The sequence below is a fragment of the Spinacia oleracea genome, chromosome 3 (genome assembly GCF_020520425.1).
Source record: "Spinacia oleracea cultivar Varoflay chromosome 3, BTI_SOV_V1, whole genome shotgun sequence".
NCBI lineage: Eukaryota > Viridiplantae > Streptophyta > Magnoliopsida > Caryophyllales > Amaranthaceae > Spinacia > Spinacia oleracea.
In genome coordinates this window covers 50358637-50374501 of record NC_079489.1, presented here as the reverse complement: position 1 = coordinate 50374501, position 15865 = coordinate 50358637, and the positions used below count along the sequence as shown (strand labels likewise).

Below are 15865 nucleotides of genomic sequence, written 5' to 3'. Positions count from 1 at the left end.
TAAAAGAACCTTAAAAATGCTTTAAATTTATCTCTGATTGTATCCTACAAATTTGGTGTTGGTTCAGGCTCGAGACTAAGAAACCTGAAATTTTTGTTCATGGGTTTTGCTTAGGTTTTAAACTAAATTTAAGATTTCACTGTAATTCGTTCCTTGGTGTAACACGTTGTATTTGGGTTTGTAGATTCAAGATTTGCTTGTCAACTTTTTGAACATTGTGGTGAGTTTTGACACTGATTTTGGTGGAATTCGGGTTGTTTATCGCTCTGGCGTTGGTGAGGCTCGTGGTGTCGAGCTTCGTAATGTTATGGAAGCCATGGATGTAAGTTTCTGTTTGTTCAATGCAGTGAGATGTTGTTATGTGCTATTTAATTCTTTATTCTTAACTAACTGAGTGTATGAATGTATGATGATATTCATTAGCAAACTCGCTAAATTTAGTGTATGATTTGAGTATTCCATGGCTAACTTGAGGATTCATTTAGCTGCCATTTCCTAGAATTTATAGTTTTCAATTGTCATTTTCCCAGGTGTTAGGAATACTTGATTATGGGCTTGCAAGGACCGCTGACTTATTCATCAAGCATGTCATTGCTCCTGCAGTGAAATTTAACTCCCCTGTTTCGTTTCTGGAAGAATCTAGTGGTAGCTTGGTCGAGAGCAGTGACAAAATCTTGAAGATAGTCTCAAGTCTAGAGCCGAAGGTAACATCAATGATATAAATACTCGTATAATAAATTTGGTCCCTTTTCACTCAAGAAATTGTATGTATATTGAGTGCCAAAGCAGACAAGCAAGATATAAGAAATCAGGAAGAGCATTAAAGAATTTGGTGATTGGTAAATTTTAATTAGTCAGTAACACACTAAAACATTAGACTACGTTATTCAAGGAAAAGAACGCAGCATGCTATAGCCTGTTAGATTAACCCCTTTTTTTGATGTAGACAGATGACATTGATAGCGATGCTCTATTCTCAAGAATGACGATAGTTGTTAAGTTTATCCACCAGTATATATGTCTTGAAAATGGTCCTTGGATGCGTTGTTTCGGAAGGTTGCGTGGCCAAGAATGTATGAGCTTATTATTTCTAACTTCCTCTCAAAGGTAAACACTTCAGCTTTGTCATCCATGTTTCGTTTATGCTCAACTTCACTGCATGCATCATGTAAATACTTTTTTCCATGTATGTTGATAGCTGGTTGGTGTGGGATATGGGGGGGGGGGCTGATGTTCACCTGATACCCTATCTCTAGGTTTGATTGCTTAAGATCTTCAACGCGAATTCATAGTTTTCGTTGGTCTTTTGTTTTTATTTCTTTAAGTGTAGTCTGACCTCTCTTTGCAGTGTTGAATCTTTTGTATTCTGTATTCTCAGGTTGTCCCTGATGATGCTTCAAAGTTAGTTGATTTTCAGAAGATCATGAACTCTTCTTCTGAATTTGAGATTGTTTTACAGGAGATTATGTTCATTTCCAAATCTGATAAGAATGATGAAAGATTAAGCAACTTTGCTGATAACGTGGAGGTACACTTTGCTGTGAGGAAAAAGAGAGAAATGCTGGCAAATGCTAGACAGTTGGATTCTACGATGTGACTTTACTGTTCCAGAAGTCAACTCTCATTCAACCTGTCTTATATCTTTGTGCTCATCTGCTGGAATTACGTACTAACAATTAGCTCTCAGGAGTTTAGCAGCAAAGGACCTAAGTTCGGAAATAACAGATACACTGATTGTGCTGTCAATTTGCTATTTTCGTCAGAGAAGTGTATAGTGTCCCTTGCTGCTTGTCAGTTGATGAAGTTGGTGCATCAAACACTTCAAGTAAGATAGTTATTTCTGGCTATTATTCTGACTTGTTCACTTGTTTATATTAATCATTATTTATAATCACACTAAGCTTTCATTTTGACAAATTATGGTGGAATTGTACCTAACAGTGGTTTTTGTGATGTTAAGGTATCACAACTAGTATGTTTTCTCAATGTGATACATGGATCATTCTGATTAGCGGATAAACCCCATGAAATTTTAAACTTGACATGTTTAAGAGTTACTTCACATGAACATTTTGCTTCACCATTTTATCACAGTTATACCTACTATCCTGAGTCCCTGACTATGGGCAGGATTGATATCTTGCTGATTGCATGTTATAAGACGGCATATATGACTTCTTGATAATTCTTGTGTGTAGGATGTTTGTTTGTCATCCCCAAGAGTGGCGTTGGAATTCTATCATGCTGCAAGGGATGTTCTGTTGCTGTATGAAGCTACCATTCCAATCAAGGTATTCATGTCGTGGAGTTTTTAAATCATTGATGTGAGAACTTCTGCATCACTAATGACCATTACATGCCTACAAGTATGCTCACTTTTAGGAAGCAATGCTTTTTTCTTGAAGTATGCTCACTTTTAGGAAGCTTCATTTGCAAATACTGTTATTAGGATTAGGTTATGGTTCTTGGCTTCCTATTGGAGTATGCTCACTATTCATGTCATCTTTTTATTCTATTTTGAGATCTCTGCCTGTGTAGTTTGCATACTAATTGTTGAGCTCCTTGTCACTATTTAGTCATAAAAATTAATGACCCTTTCTTTCCCTTTTGTTTACAGAGCTATGGGGGGTTTTTGTGCTGTTACATATCTAAGTTTTGCCCACAAGGGTTAAAGCAAGTCCTTGTAACAGGCGGAATTCCATCAATTAAGGATGGATGTAATGCAGATGCCGTATATCATGCATGCTTTGAAAAGATTGTGCGACAAAATGAGAAATATTATGCGACAAAATTATATACCGTAATTCTTTAGTCTTCCCAATTTCTTCTTTTCTTTGTTCGTTCCCTTAATTCCTCTGTTTTACACAGGCTTGAGAGAGCCTGGGATCTGTAGTGCAGCAGCTACCCCCAACTAAGCCCCCTGTGAGAATGACATATGTCAGACGTAAGAGGAAGGATAAATCAGGAATTACAACTTAATGGTGTCAGCATTCTGTTAGAAAATACCGTGAGCAGCAAGTTGGTGATTGTCACGCATGAGAGAGGAGTTGTCAGAGCTAGCACTATAAATAAGGCAGGAGCCGTAAAAGAATGTTATGTGATATATTCTGTCTTTTTCTTGTCCTTCTACCTCAGTTGTATGCACCATTGGTGATTTAATAGCTTCAAATACAACTATTTCTATCCTAGCCTTAATATTATTACCTTTGTTTCTGGGTACAGATTTGCATCCACTAATTCCATAACAAACTTGGAGTTGGTGGAAAAACCTGACTCCTTGGTAGGAGTTCGACCTGCTGTTTCTGGAGATGGAACTGCGTTAGAAGTACTCATTAAGTGGGATAACCTGCCAGATTATGAGGCAACTTGGGAAGATTTCCTTGCCGTCCAGACCAGATTTCCGGCTTTTCACCTTGAGGACAAGGTGACTCTATTATTTACTTGGTATGACAATTATTTGCTTGAAACTTTGATGGATGGCAGTTTGATAATTGGGGGGGTTTCAACACGAACCCACTATATGCGATACTTTGGTATCTTTGGCAATTAAATAATATCCTTGTTTTGTTTACCTTAATATTGATCTATGATCATGTCCTATTTCCCTATATGATATTTAATATTCTAGACCAATCAAATAAGCTTTAAATTTATTTTGTTGACAGTGGACAAGGGAGACAAAGTTCCCACATGCTGTATGGAAGGCTGGTCATGGTCTAATTGCTCTTCTTTTGTGAAACTTTGATGTTGTTAATAATATATGGCTTGAGCCCTTTCCTGGGAGGTTAGTTATTTTGTAACCTTATTTTATTTTGCTGATATATTTTCCACTTTTTACGGGAAAGCTTTCGAAGTTGCAATTTTTAAAGAATATGATTTAACAATGACGATAGTTAGAACTCAGACACAGTTGTCTCTTTGAATGAAAACTCATCTATAGCTTGTGAGTTGCTATCGGTCTAAGTAACCTAATATTAAGTATATTAAACATTTAAAGAGTTTAGAATACCAATCTAAGTTCATGGGTTAGAGTTAGGGAGCAAAAACGACTATAACAGTCAAAATATGACCTATAATGATCATTAAAGTCTTAAACGCGCATAACTTGACCAAAGTAGATGAGAATAATTCTAAGTAACCTAATAAGAAGAATATTAAACATTTAAAGGGTTTAAAATAGGAAATTTTGTGAAACACTACCTTTAAGTTTGGTGGTTTTGTGAATTGCTACCTTATATAAACTTTTTTTAATTTAACTACCTTATAAGTTTGGTTTGTTTGACTAACACTACCATTTGACGTTTTTCGTTAATGTTTTCCGTCGTGTATTTCTTCTATTCTTTTAAATATCTCCGTTCATTTGTCATTTTGTGCATTTGCCATATTAAATAACCGTTGTAGTGGAGTCCAAAGACGTAAAACATTAACAAAAAACGGCAAATGGTAGTGTTAGTCAAACAAACCAAACTTATAAGGTAGTAAAATGTAATTTCCTTTTTAAAAGGTAGCAATTCACAAAACCACCAAACTTAAAGGTAGTGTTTCACCAAATTTCCTTTAAAATACCAATTTAAGTTCACAGGTTAGAGTTGGGAGCAAAAACTACTATAACAGTCAAAATATGACCTATAATGATCAATAAAGCCTTAAACGCGCATAACTTGACCAAAGTAGATGAGAATGAGTATAAGTAACCTAATACTAAGTATATTAAACATTTAAATGGTTTAGAATACCAATCTAAGTTCACGGGTTAGAGTTGGGAGCAAAAACGACTATAACAGTCAAAATATGACCTATAATGATCAATAAAGCCTTAAACGCGCATAACTTGACCAAAGTAGATGAGAATGAGTCTAAGTAACCTAATACTAAGTATATTAAACAATTAAAGGGTTTAGAATACCAATCTAACTTCACGGGTTAGAGTTGGGAGCAAAAACGACTATAACAGTCAAAATATGACCTATAATGATCAATAAAGCCTTAAACGCGCATAACTTGACCAAAGTAGATGAGAATGAGTATAAGTAACCTAATACTAAGTATAATAAACATTTAAAGGGTTTAGAATACCAATCTAAGTCCACGGGTCAGAGTTGGGAGCAAAAACGACTATAATAGTCAAGATATGACCTATAATGATCAATAAAGCCTTAAACGCACATAACTTGACCAAAGTAGATGAGAATGAGTCTAAGTAACCTAATAATAAGTATATGAAACATTTAAAGGGTTTAGAATACCAATCTAAGTTCACGGGTTAGAGTTGGGAGCAAAAACGACTATAATAGTCAAAATATGACCTATAATGATCAATAAAGCCTTACACGCGCATAACTTAACCAAAGTAGATGAGAATGAGTCTAAGTAACCTAATACTAAGTATATTAAACATTTAAAGGGTTTAGAATACCAATCTAAGTCCACGGGTCAGAGTTGGGAGCAAAAACGACTATAATAGTCAAAATATGACCTATAATGATCAATAAAGCCTTAAACGCACGTAAGTTGACCAAAGTAGATGAGAATGAGTCTAAGTAACCTAATAATATATTAAACATTTAAAGGGTTTAGAATACCAATCTAAGTTGACGGGTTAGAGTTGGGAGCAAAAACGACTATAATAGTCAAAATATGACCTACAATGATCAATAAAGCCTTAAACGCGTATAACTTGACCAAAGTAGATGAGAATGAGTCTAACTAACCTAATACTAAGTATATTAAACATTTAAAGGGTTTAGAATACCAATCTAAGTTCACGGGTTAGAGTTGGGAGCAAAAACGACTATAACATTCAAAATATGACCTAAAGCCTTAAACGCGCATAAAACAACTTTTTAGATCATCTAACCGAAGATAACTAATTTTATGATATATATATATTATTTTGTTAGGTTTGCATTTCAATGAGTGGAGATCCTTTCACCGATGAGCAAATTGATGAAATACGAGACAAATGGGCATCATACTTCACCGAACATTGTGTGTAATTAACGCTTCATTGATCTCTTCTTGTGGATGTTTCGTGCTACTAAAATCATATATAATTGCCTTATTATATTTTTGGTGCAATTTTGTAACGTACGAAGTGTAAAAGATATAGTTATTATAGATTTGAAACTATTTAGGTGGTTTAATTTTTTAAACATATATATGATGGTTAACTTATATGTAAAAATCAATGTTTCGGAAAGTTATTGGTGGTTGATGACACTTTTGAACGTTGTATAAATGTGGCGTGAGTACAGGTTCTACATTTTTGGGATTGTTGAGTATACGAAATATATATTATTTATTAAAAAAATATATTATTTATTCGCGGCGTATAAACTTCTGCCATTTTACCAAAGTTTGAGGCGTTCAGGTAGAAACGCCGCAATTCAATTCAAATATTTTGAGGCGTTTTTCCCTAATTACGCCGCAAATGAATGATTGATTTGAGGCGTTTTTTAACGCCGCAAATCAATACAATTCATTTGCTGCCACTCTATTTGCTGCTACGCCTAAAACGCCGCAAATCAATATAAAAGTGACGCCTCAAATCAATATTTTTCTACTAGTGCTTGGACAAAGACACTAATCGTAAAGATAGTTCTTGGGGTATTCCCAGATATCCACGTCATCGTCATAATCATCGTAGACGGGGCTACATGCACAGATCTTCAAGGCTTGATCCCAGACCTGGTCCCACGTGCTGTAAGGAAATGCGGCCAAGCTGCCCTTGCATGAAGTGTTGAGCCCTAGAAGGAACATTCTCACCATTTTTCCCTCTGGCAGCTCGGGCTTGATTGTACGAGCGGAGGTTACCCATCTGTAGTAGTATTCTTGAATGCACTCATCCTTTTCCTGGCGTACAGCCGGCTTTTGTTTGATGGAAGTGTCTCGGAAGCTGGAACCTTTGAGGGTGAGGCAGGCAGGGCCATCAAATTTCCTCGAACCAAGGTTTTCCGAATAGTAGATCGAAGTTGGCAGACACATCGACAACTAGGAATTTAGCATTGCTATAATAAGTGTCGAAGGAGAAAACTAGCTCGAGGACTCCCAGGACCTTGTATGTGACATCCTGGAGTTTGACAGTCTGTTGAGTACTCAGCATGAGATCGTACTCGGAGAACCCCAAAGCCTTCAAAGTGGCGAGAGGGCAGATGTTTTCTTGAATGCCGTTGGTTACCCTAGGTTCGGGGATCACCCAGTTTTGAGCACTTGGAAGGAGATGGCAAAAGCTTGGGACCATCAGTTCGTAACCCGGCTTGTATATAATAGAGATTAAATTGCACGGAAATTCATCTTCTTCATCTTCACAGTCATAGGAGATGGCTTGGACCGAGGGAGTTTGTTTGGCTCCGGGAGGTAGTGGTAATGTAACACCCTAATAATTCCTTGCTTTTATAAAACCGTTTTCCAACTTAAAATAAAGGAATTACTAAAGTATTACCGCCACCGTGATAACGGCTAAGGCTATTACCAGAATTACGCAGCGGAATTAAATGTCAACTAACTTTTAAAAACCATAATTAATAAAATATCGAGGCCTCCTACAATTTGGAACCATAATGGCCCAAAACCCAAAGTATAAATAATTCAAATATTTCAAACATAATTAAAATAAAGTTAAATAAAATAGTTTCAAAGAACGAAAACATGCAACTCTCTCAATCATCCCAAGCCACATGATTTCGATCGTACTTGATCGATCTACCAACCTGCTATATTATTCTACTCCCCAACAATGCAAGTGCAAATGATGGATCATCATAGGGTCATTAAGGCAAAGGCCATGACCGGAAACACACAAAGCACGTAGTCAGCAAAAGCTGAGTACTTACAAGCATAGAGTAATGAAACTAAGCATGCATCACTCACTAAATACTAATCAACATGCAAAAGCCATATAATAACAAATCAAACAATCATGAGATACAAGACTCGACTCTTGACTCGACTCTTGACTCACAATTTAATTAGAATAAGCTTTGAACGGGCCAAAAGAATAATCCACAAAGGGAAAAAGGTGATGGGAGCCAACCAAACACCAAATATAATAATAATAAAATCGGGCCATACCAAGTGTCGGGCCATACCGACGGAATTCCTGCGCATAATATAAATGAAACAACGTCTTGTATCACTAGTAGGAGTATGAGCTTTCCGGCAAGACTCCCCCCATTGTTCATACTCAAGGTATATACGTTCCAAGAATTTTGAAGCTTGTTCCGATTGCACTTTACGTTTATTAATATTTTAATAGAGGCGAACTCAAGACTTGACAACATGCATACATACAATTAATAAACAACAACCAAAACAATCTTATTTTAATGCTTTAAGACTTGTGATCAACCAAGCAAGACACTTGTGATATTACTACCATGTTCCTCCTCACCAAAGTGAGACTCCACATCATGCATATTAACATGAGGGTTGTGCCCTTGCACGACAAATCCTAATTCATTTCATACATAATATTCCCAACTGAACCCTACATGTGCGGTGGCTTACGTGAGCTAACCCTTCACATGTGGTAAAATAAATAGTACAACGAGGTACAAATAATGGCTCAAAGTATGCTAGACATCCCGTACAATAGCATACAATTAATTAATCCATCCCTTGCATGTGAATTGAACCATACGTGCATAAATATTGAACAACATGATTGACAATGAAATCCATACTCATAATAATTCCAACATGCTTGTTCAACAATTAATTCAATAAATAAAACATCACACAACAATGCTCGTTCACCAAAATAAACATGATTTCACATAACGTAATTCACATCATCAACAATCATGTATTGTCATTGACAAAAAGGTGTGGTCGCCCTAGACTTGTACGTACCTTGAATACCTAAGCGTAGGGGCCACTTTGCAATAACGAGCACTCAACTAGAAATCACCTCCTATCATCAAAATAATGAAACTTAAATTATTTCCATGTTCATTAAATTTCCAGCAACTTTATAAAAATTAAAACTTCCTTTAGACTTTAGAATTCAATCGTTTTTCAATAATAAAGTCGTCTCAATTTGCAAAATCAATCCCTAGTACAAAAACATACTTTTTTCCGTCTTTAAAATCAATAAAAATCGACACTTTAAACCTTTATTCAAATCTGAAAATATAATTGATTATCATAATTAAAATTATCACCTAATTATGCTAATCAATTGACTCATTAGGTCTAGGTTAAAACCCTAACTTGAAAATCCCAATAACACTAGTTTAATATCATAAAAATCCATGGTTTATTAAATAAACAAATCTGAAAATTCATTCTTTAATAATTAAAACAAACCTAATGAATCACAACACACAAATCCTCAAACCACGGTATTCATAACCGGTTCCCAGCATTTTAATTACTCAAAACAATATTAATATAATAATTTAAAATACGGAATTTAAATAGAATAGGTAAGGAAGAAGAGAATTATACCAATCCGGCCTATAGCACGGAACAATCACGAATTAGGGTGATTGGGCGAAAAGAGATTGGAAAACGAACACGAACAACGACACACACACGCACAATCGACGTGCATGCGCGCGGGCGAGGGGCAGGCTCAGCAGCGCGCTGGGGCGCGCGGAACGGATGGGCGAGGGCGCGAGCGCTGGGCACTGTGCGCGAGAGGGAGAGAGAGAGCAGGGGTGTGCGGTGCACACGAGAAACAACAACACACCAGCACAGCACCAGCAGCTATGCGTGCTAGCTGGGCGGGCTGCGAGAGAAAGAGCGAAAGACAAGGGGGTGTGGGCGCTGGGCGCGCGCGAAGAGGGAGCGAGGGCGAGAGCGAGTGCTGGGGCGTGAGGCCGAGCAACACGAGGCACAGCCGCACGAGCACGGGCTGCGTGCGTGCGGGCGTGCGGACGAGAGGAAAAGAGAGGAGAGGAGTGTTGGGAAAGAAATCAAAAAGGGGCTTTATGAAATTTTAGGGGTTTATTTAATGATGGGGAGTCCTATTTATAGGCTCCCTAATCCCTTGATGGGCTAGGCTTAGGACTTTTATGTTGGGCTTAGGAATTAAATGAATTGGGCTAGCTTAGGACTTGAATTAAATACTTTTGATTCGGCTCGTTTAATAAAACGAATTGGACTTTTTATTCAAAACCCGAAGCTTTAAAAATCATTTGCAACTCATTTAATTTCCCGACTCAAGAATTAAATTCGTTTCGTAATTAATTAAAATAATAAATATTCTAATTAATTAAAATACATTAAATACATTTAAATATTATTTAAATGCTAATAAATCGTAAAATGCTTTATAAATATAATAAAATATATTTATAAATATTATAAAAATACGAGGTATTACAGGTAAGGTCTTGTTGTCGACCATGTTCTGGATCAAGTGCTTTAGCTTGTAGCAGTGTTCGATTTCATGACCCTACCCTTGATGGTACTTGCAATGGGCTGCCGGATCCTAGATCTTGGACCTTATGTCGACTGGAGGATCGGGTATTGGACCGATTGGTGTTTTGACTTGTTTTTCAACCAGCCGATCGAATGCCTTGCTGTAGGAAATCCCGAGGTTTGTAAAGACCCTTTCTGGTCAGCCTTGATAGTTGCGCTGGTTAGCATTGTTCTTGAAATTGTTTGACTTTGGACCCTGAGGAGCCTCTAGGGCGTTGACCTCATGAAATTTGTGTGTTGCTTCAGGTCTCTTGCCCTTCCACTTTTCAACTTGTGGAGCCGAGGCTGCTGGTGTTTTCATCAGGTCATCTTCTATGTCGACCCCGATGTCGTAGGTTCTCTTGAAGCTTTCCAAGCCTAGGTACTTCATGTGAGTATTGTATTTCGGAAGAAGACCAGCGATAAAGATCTTGACTAGTTCTCTCTCGGAGGGTCCAGTCACCATCTGGGACGCCATTTCTCTCCACCGGTTGAGGTAAGTAGTGAAGCCTTCCCGAGGCCCTTGCCTGAGAACCTCTAGCTCCCTTAGAGTAGTTTGAAGTTGAATGTTGGGCTGATACTGCTCTATGAATGCTCGAGCAACTGCTTCCCATGTGCATGTTTGATGTTCCTTGAGTGAATAGTACCATTTCTGGCAGACTGGTTCCAGGGACATGGGAAATACCACGGGGTATAGCTTAAGTTCGACCCCCTTGATGGCCATTGTAGCTCTGAAGTTCTTGAGGTGGTATTTAGGATTGTCGGTGGACTTGAACTTTGGAATATCATTGGCGGAGAATTTGTCTGGCATATTCGCCCTCCCCTTGAGGTTGTCTTCCATTGAGGTGTCAAAATAGTTCCATTGAGGTCGTTTTGAGTATTAACGCGTTTAATATTGTTCCATTATGCTTGACGATGTTTAAAAATGATTTTACGATTTGCAAAAGTACGATACGAACTAATAAACATGCTATGCGATTTAATAAGTGTGCTAGGCGATTTCGAAAACATTGACTATTTGTTATTTGTTGAATGCATCGATGATGTTTATTTGTGCAGCGACGAGCTTCTAATGTGCAGCTATACACGAGCAACACAGCCACCACAAGCAAGTAGAATAGCAACGTGCAATACAGCCTTTACAGCAGCCAAGAACAACAGCCATAGTTGCTGAACTTGCACACATATGCAGCCCTTGTTCTTGGCTTTACAGCTCCTCTTGTGCTCACTAGCAAGCTCCCTTTCAGCCCTTGTAGCAGCTACACAATAGCAGCAATAGGCAAGCAGAATATCAGCCACACATGAGCAGAAATAGCACAGCAGAACACGCAGCAAGAAGCACAGCAGAACATGCAGCAACCTCGCAGAAGCATAGCGCAGTCAGAACAAAAGCCAGCAGTCTGTGTGATCGAATGCTTGTGCATGTGCGATCGAATGGATGCTGTGCGAGCGAGTTCAGCTTGCTGTGCGGGCGAGTGGCTAGGCAGAATGGCCTGAATTTCATGTGGGACCGAATGCTCTTTCTTGTTCGACCGCACATAATTTGTGCGACCAAACAGACCTCTTGTGCGACCAAACAAGTCTGCGGGCTGATGCTATAAAACCAGAAAATCGCAGCATTTGTAATTAGGCTTTCATTACGTAATTTTCATTTTTCTTAGGCTTAGCTTAGAATTCTCTCTCTAGAATTAGTTTAGGGATTAGATTAGAGATTAGGATTAAGGATTCTTAGCCTCAAATTCTTGATTCTAAATTCAATTCAATCTTTAATTTTCAGATTTCTTTCCTCTTTGCTTTGAGTTTTGTTCTTCATTTTGTTCATCAAAGTTTGATGCAATTTCTTCATTTCAAGGTATAATTCTAATTCTTCTTTTGATTTGTTCTTTAATTCTTTAAGTGCTTCATTAATTTCGTTATGCTTTGATTTCATGCTTGAATTCTAGGATTAGTTTCTCATTTTGAATGTTCTTGATTTTTCCCCAATTTTTGGATGTTTGAATTTTCTGAATTTTGTTGTTTCAATTAGCTTCATTAATTCAATTAGTTTCATGATTAGGATTAATGTTAGTTTAATGTTGATGTTAATCATGCTAATTGAGTAGTTTAGTCTAGAGGTTAGGGATGAAGCCTTGGGATTGAATTAGGGGAATTTTAGGGAAATTCATGATTGATGTTAATTGTGATTAAATGTGATTTAGTGATAGGATATTCATGACTAATTGAGTAGTAGTTGTGTAATACCTCATATTCTTATAATATTTATAAATATATTTTATTATATTTATAAAGCATTTTACAATTTTTGGAATTTATTTCGCATTTAAATATTATTTAAATGTATTTTAATTAATTAGAACATTTATTATTTTAATTAATTACGAAACGAATTTAATTTTCGAGTTGGGAAATTTAATGGGTCGCAAGTAATTTTAAAGGTTCGGGTTTTAAATGAAAAGTCCAATTCGTTTTATTAAACGAGCCCAATCAAAAGAATTTAATTCAAGTCCTAAGCTAGCCCAATCATTTAATTCCCTAAGCCCAATTCTATTTTCCTAAGCCTAGCCCATTGAAAATAGGGAGCCTATAAATAGGACTCCTCATCATTAAATGAGCCCCTAAAATTCATAAACCCTCTTTTTCTTTTCTTGCCCCTCACTCCAACTCCCTCTCCTCTCTCTTTGCTCGGCAGTCCCGCACGCCCAACACCACACTCGGCCTCGAGTGTTTCGTGCCCTCGTGCTCGTGCCCCTCCTCTTGTTGCGTCGTTGTTGTGTGGCTGTCGCTGCTGCTCGGCCTCACACCCCAGCGCGCGCCCTGCTCTCTCTCTCGCCCCCTTGCTCGCGCGCTGCCCTGCTCTCTCGCGCCCCAGCGCGCTTCCCTCTCTCTTGCTCGCGCCCCAGCCCGCGCACTCGCCTGTGCCGCGCCTGCGGCTGCTTCGTCCCTTCGTCCCTGCGCGCGAGCGAAGGGGAGAGAGAGTAGGGCAGCGGGCGAGCAAGGGGGTAGATCGAAATCATGTGGCTTGGGATGATCGAGAGAGTTGCATGCTTTCGTATTTTGAACTATTTATTATACTTTAATTATGTTTGAAATTGTTGAACTTTTTATACTTTGGTTTTTGGGCCGTCATGGTTCCAAATTGTAGGAGGCCTCGATATTTCATTTATTATGTTTTCAAAATTTAGTTGACATTAATTTCCGCTGCGTAATTCTGGTACTAGCCTTAACCGTTATCACGGTGGCGGTAATACTTTAGTAATTCCTTCATTTTAAGTTGGAAAAATGGTTTTATAAAAGCAAGGAATTATTAGGGTGTTACAAAGTGGTATACTAGAGCTTAGTTTCATTCCTTTTTTGTAGTAAGCAATACTACAAAGTGGTAATCGGAGACTAATGCGGAACTTTAGGATTTTTAAATATTATTTTCCTAAATTCAAAACGTATTATTTTGAGTACTCAATATTTTAAAGGTCAAATATCAATTATTTTAATTCGTTTGAAATGAGTCGAAAAAGTCGGATTATTATTTAATTTAATTAAATTTTTCCGAAATTGTTTTTTAATTACTAGAAAATTTCGAATTAAATTCGAAATATTTTAATTATTTTCGGATTTTCTTATTTATTTATTCATTTAATTTTTTTCGAAATTTTTCGAATTTTTTTTTTAAAATTTTCTGATTTTTCTTTTATTTTCCGAAATTAATTTATTTATTTAATTAATTAATATTTCTTATTAATTTTCGATTTTAATTTTAATAATTTCAACTAAGTTAGGAGTTATTTCTTAATTAATTTCGAAAATTAATATTATTTTCAAGTGAGGAATGGGTAGACTAAGAAGGGCATATTAGTCTAAGAATGCATATTATGTGACAATGTGATTTATTAAGTGCCGCGTATGTGTTCGAATCATGTTTTATCTTGCTTTATGTGATTAATTGCATCATATTTCATGTTGAGCATATACTTGTGCATTGAAATTGTATGGCTCCACGAACTATTTATTGTATCCTTTTTGGGTCGGAATTTCTATGGGAACGCGTTAGTACACTACTACAAAAACACCTTAAGGAGTCGGACTTTTCGAGTCGCCTCAAATAAATAGGCGACACATAAGCTTTTAGAGTCCCCTGTTATAGAGCAAGCGACTCATAAGGCTCCAAAAATCAAAATAAAAAACCAAATAAAAGGCTTACGTGTTGCCTGCAACTTATTAGGCGAGACATAAGCTTTCAGAGTCGTCTTTTATTGAGTAGGCGACTTTAAAAGTAAACGTTTACGAGTCCCCTCCACTATAAAGTACGACTCTTATACTTTACGTGTCGCCTTGTACATTGCAGGGGACGCATATAGTTTACGTGTCACCTCTTATATTGTAGGCGACACTACAGAGTTGACCTTATGTGTCACCTTTTATTTATAGGCGACTCGTTAGATATAAATGTAATTTTTTATTATATTCCCGCCTCAAAGAGACTATTAAGCGCCTACTTAAAAAAATATTATTAAAAATACTTTTTAAAAAAAGACACGTCCTACTCCTTGTGAGTTTTGATGTAAACAGAAAATTTTCCCTCAAAAAGAAAGTCGTGAAATACTCCAGAAATTAAAAACCCTCCATCAACCTAAACCCCCATTCGCGAAATACCTCCATCAGCGAAAACCTCCACCCGCGAAATACTACAGAATTGAAACTCGACCTGCATCAACAAATTGAAGACGAAATTGCTAAATTGTTCTTTTCTCAAATTTCTCCCCATTTCAATTTTACTAATCTTAGGGTTTCTGCGCTATAATTTTTTTTCTTTTTCTTTTGCAGGAGTATAATTAAAATTTAATCTTAGTTGTTGGGAAATTCGTGGAGAGATCTGTGAAATCATTTTGTGCTGATCTTGGATCTGTAAGTGTGATGGAAAATTGGTTTTCAAAGTCACCAATTACAGGGAGATATTTCTCGGTTTCTTTTTACCCACATTTTTCTGGAATTTTAGGAGTTTTTTATGTCAGGTTAATTGTTTGGTTTTACTACAGTGTTAGAACTAATGGATGGGAATTATGCAAGCTTTTTTTGTAGACCATATTGATCTTATTCTAAAATTGTAGATCTTATTGATCTTATTCTAAAATGAAATTATCATTGGTTGTGTTAAAAATAATTTATACTAAAGGGAGTTTATCAAAGTTTGCCGGTTTTTAATGTGAGTTGTTAATATGTAATGTTTACCATACGTGTAGTAAAATTAACTGAAAGAAATTCATGATATTTTCCACAGTTAAGTATAACTACAATTAGTAGTATCACAAGTAGTGAGTCCTGATGTAAATCTGCATTACTCTGTTGTCTGCATTACCTTTATGGCAAGTTCATACATGATCATAGAATCATATATTCCTACAGATTAGTGTGAGAAATTGATTCCTTCATACAAGTATAAGCTTCCTGTGTGTAGCTGTGACTAGTT

General features: G+C 36.8%; 1 long non-coding RNA gene across 1 annotated transcript; it reads left to right on the top strand.

Moving 5' to 3' along the window:
• Positions 1 to 1609: 1609 nt before the first annotated feature.
• On the top strand, positions 1610 to 3787 carry LOC130468999 (uncharacterized). The gene is made up of 4 exons (XR_008929368.1): positions 1610 to 1825; positions 2199 to 2291; positions 2618 to 3444; positions 3666 to 3787. It is a non-coding gene; the product is annotated as an uncharacterized lncRNA (long non-coding RNA).
• The last annotated feature ends 12078 nt before the right edge of the window (positions 3788 to 15865 follow it).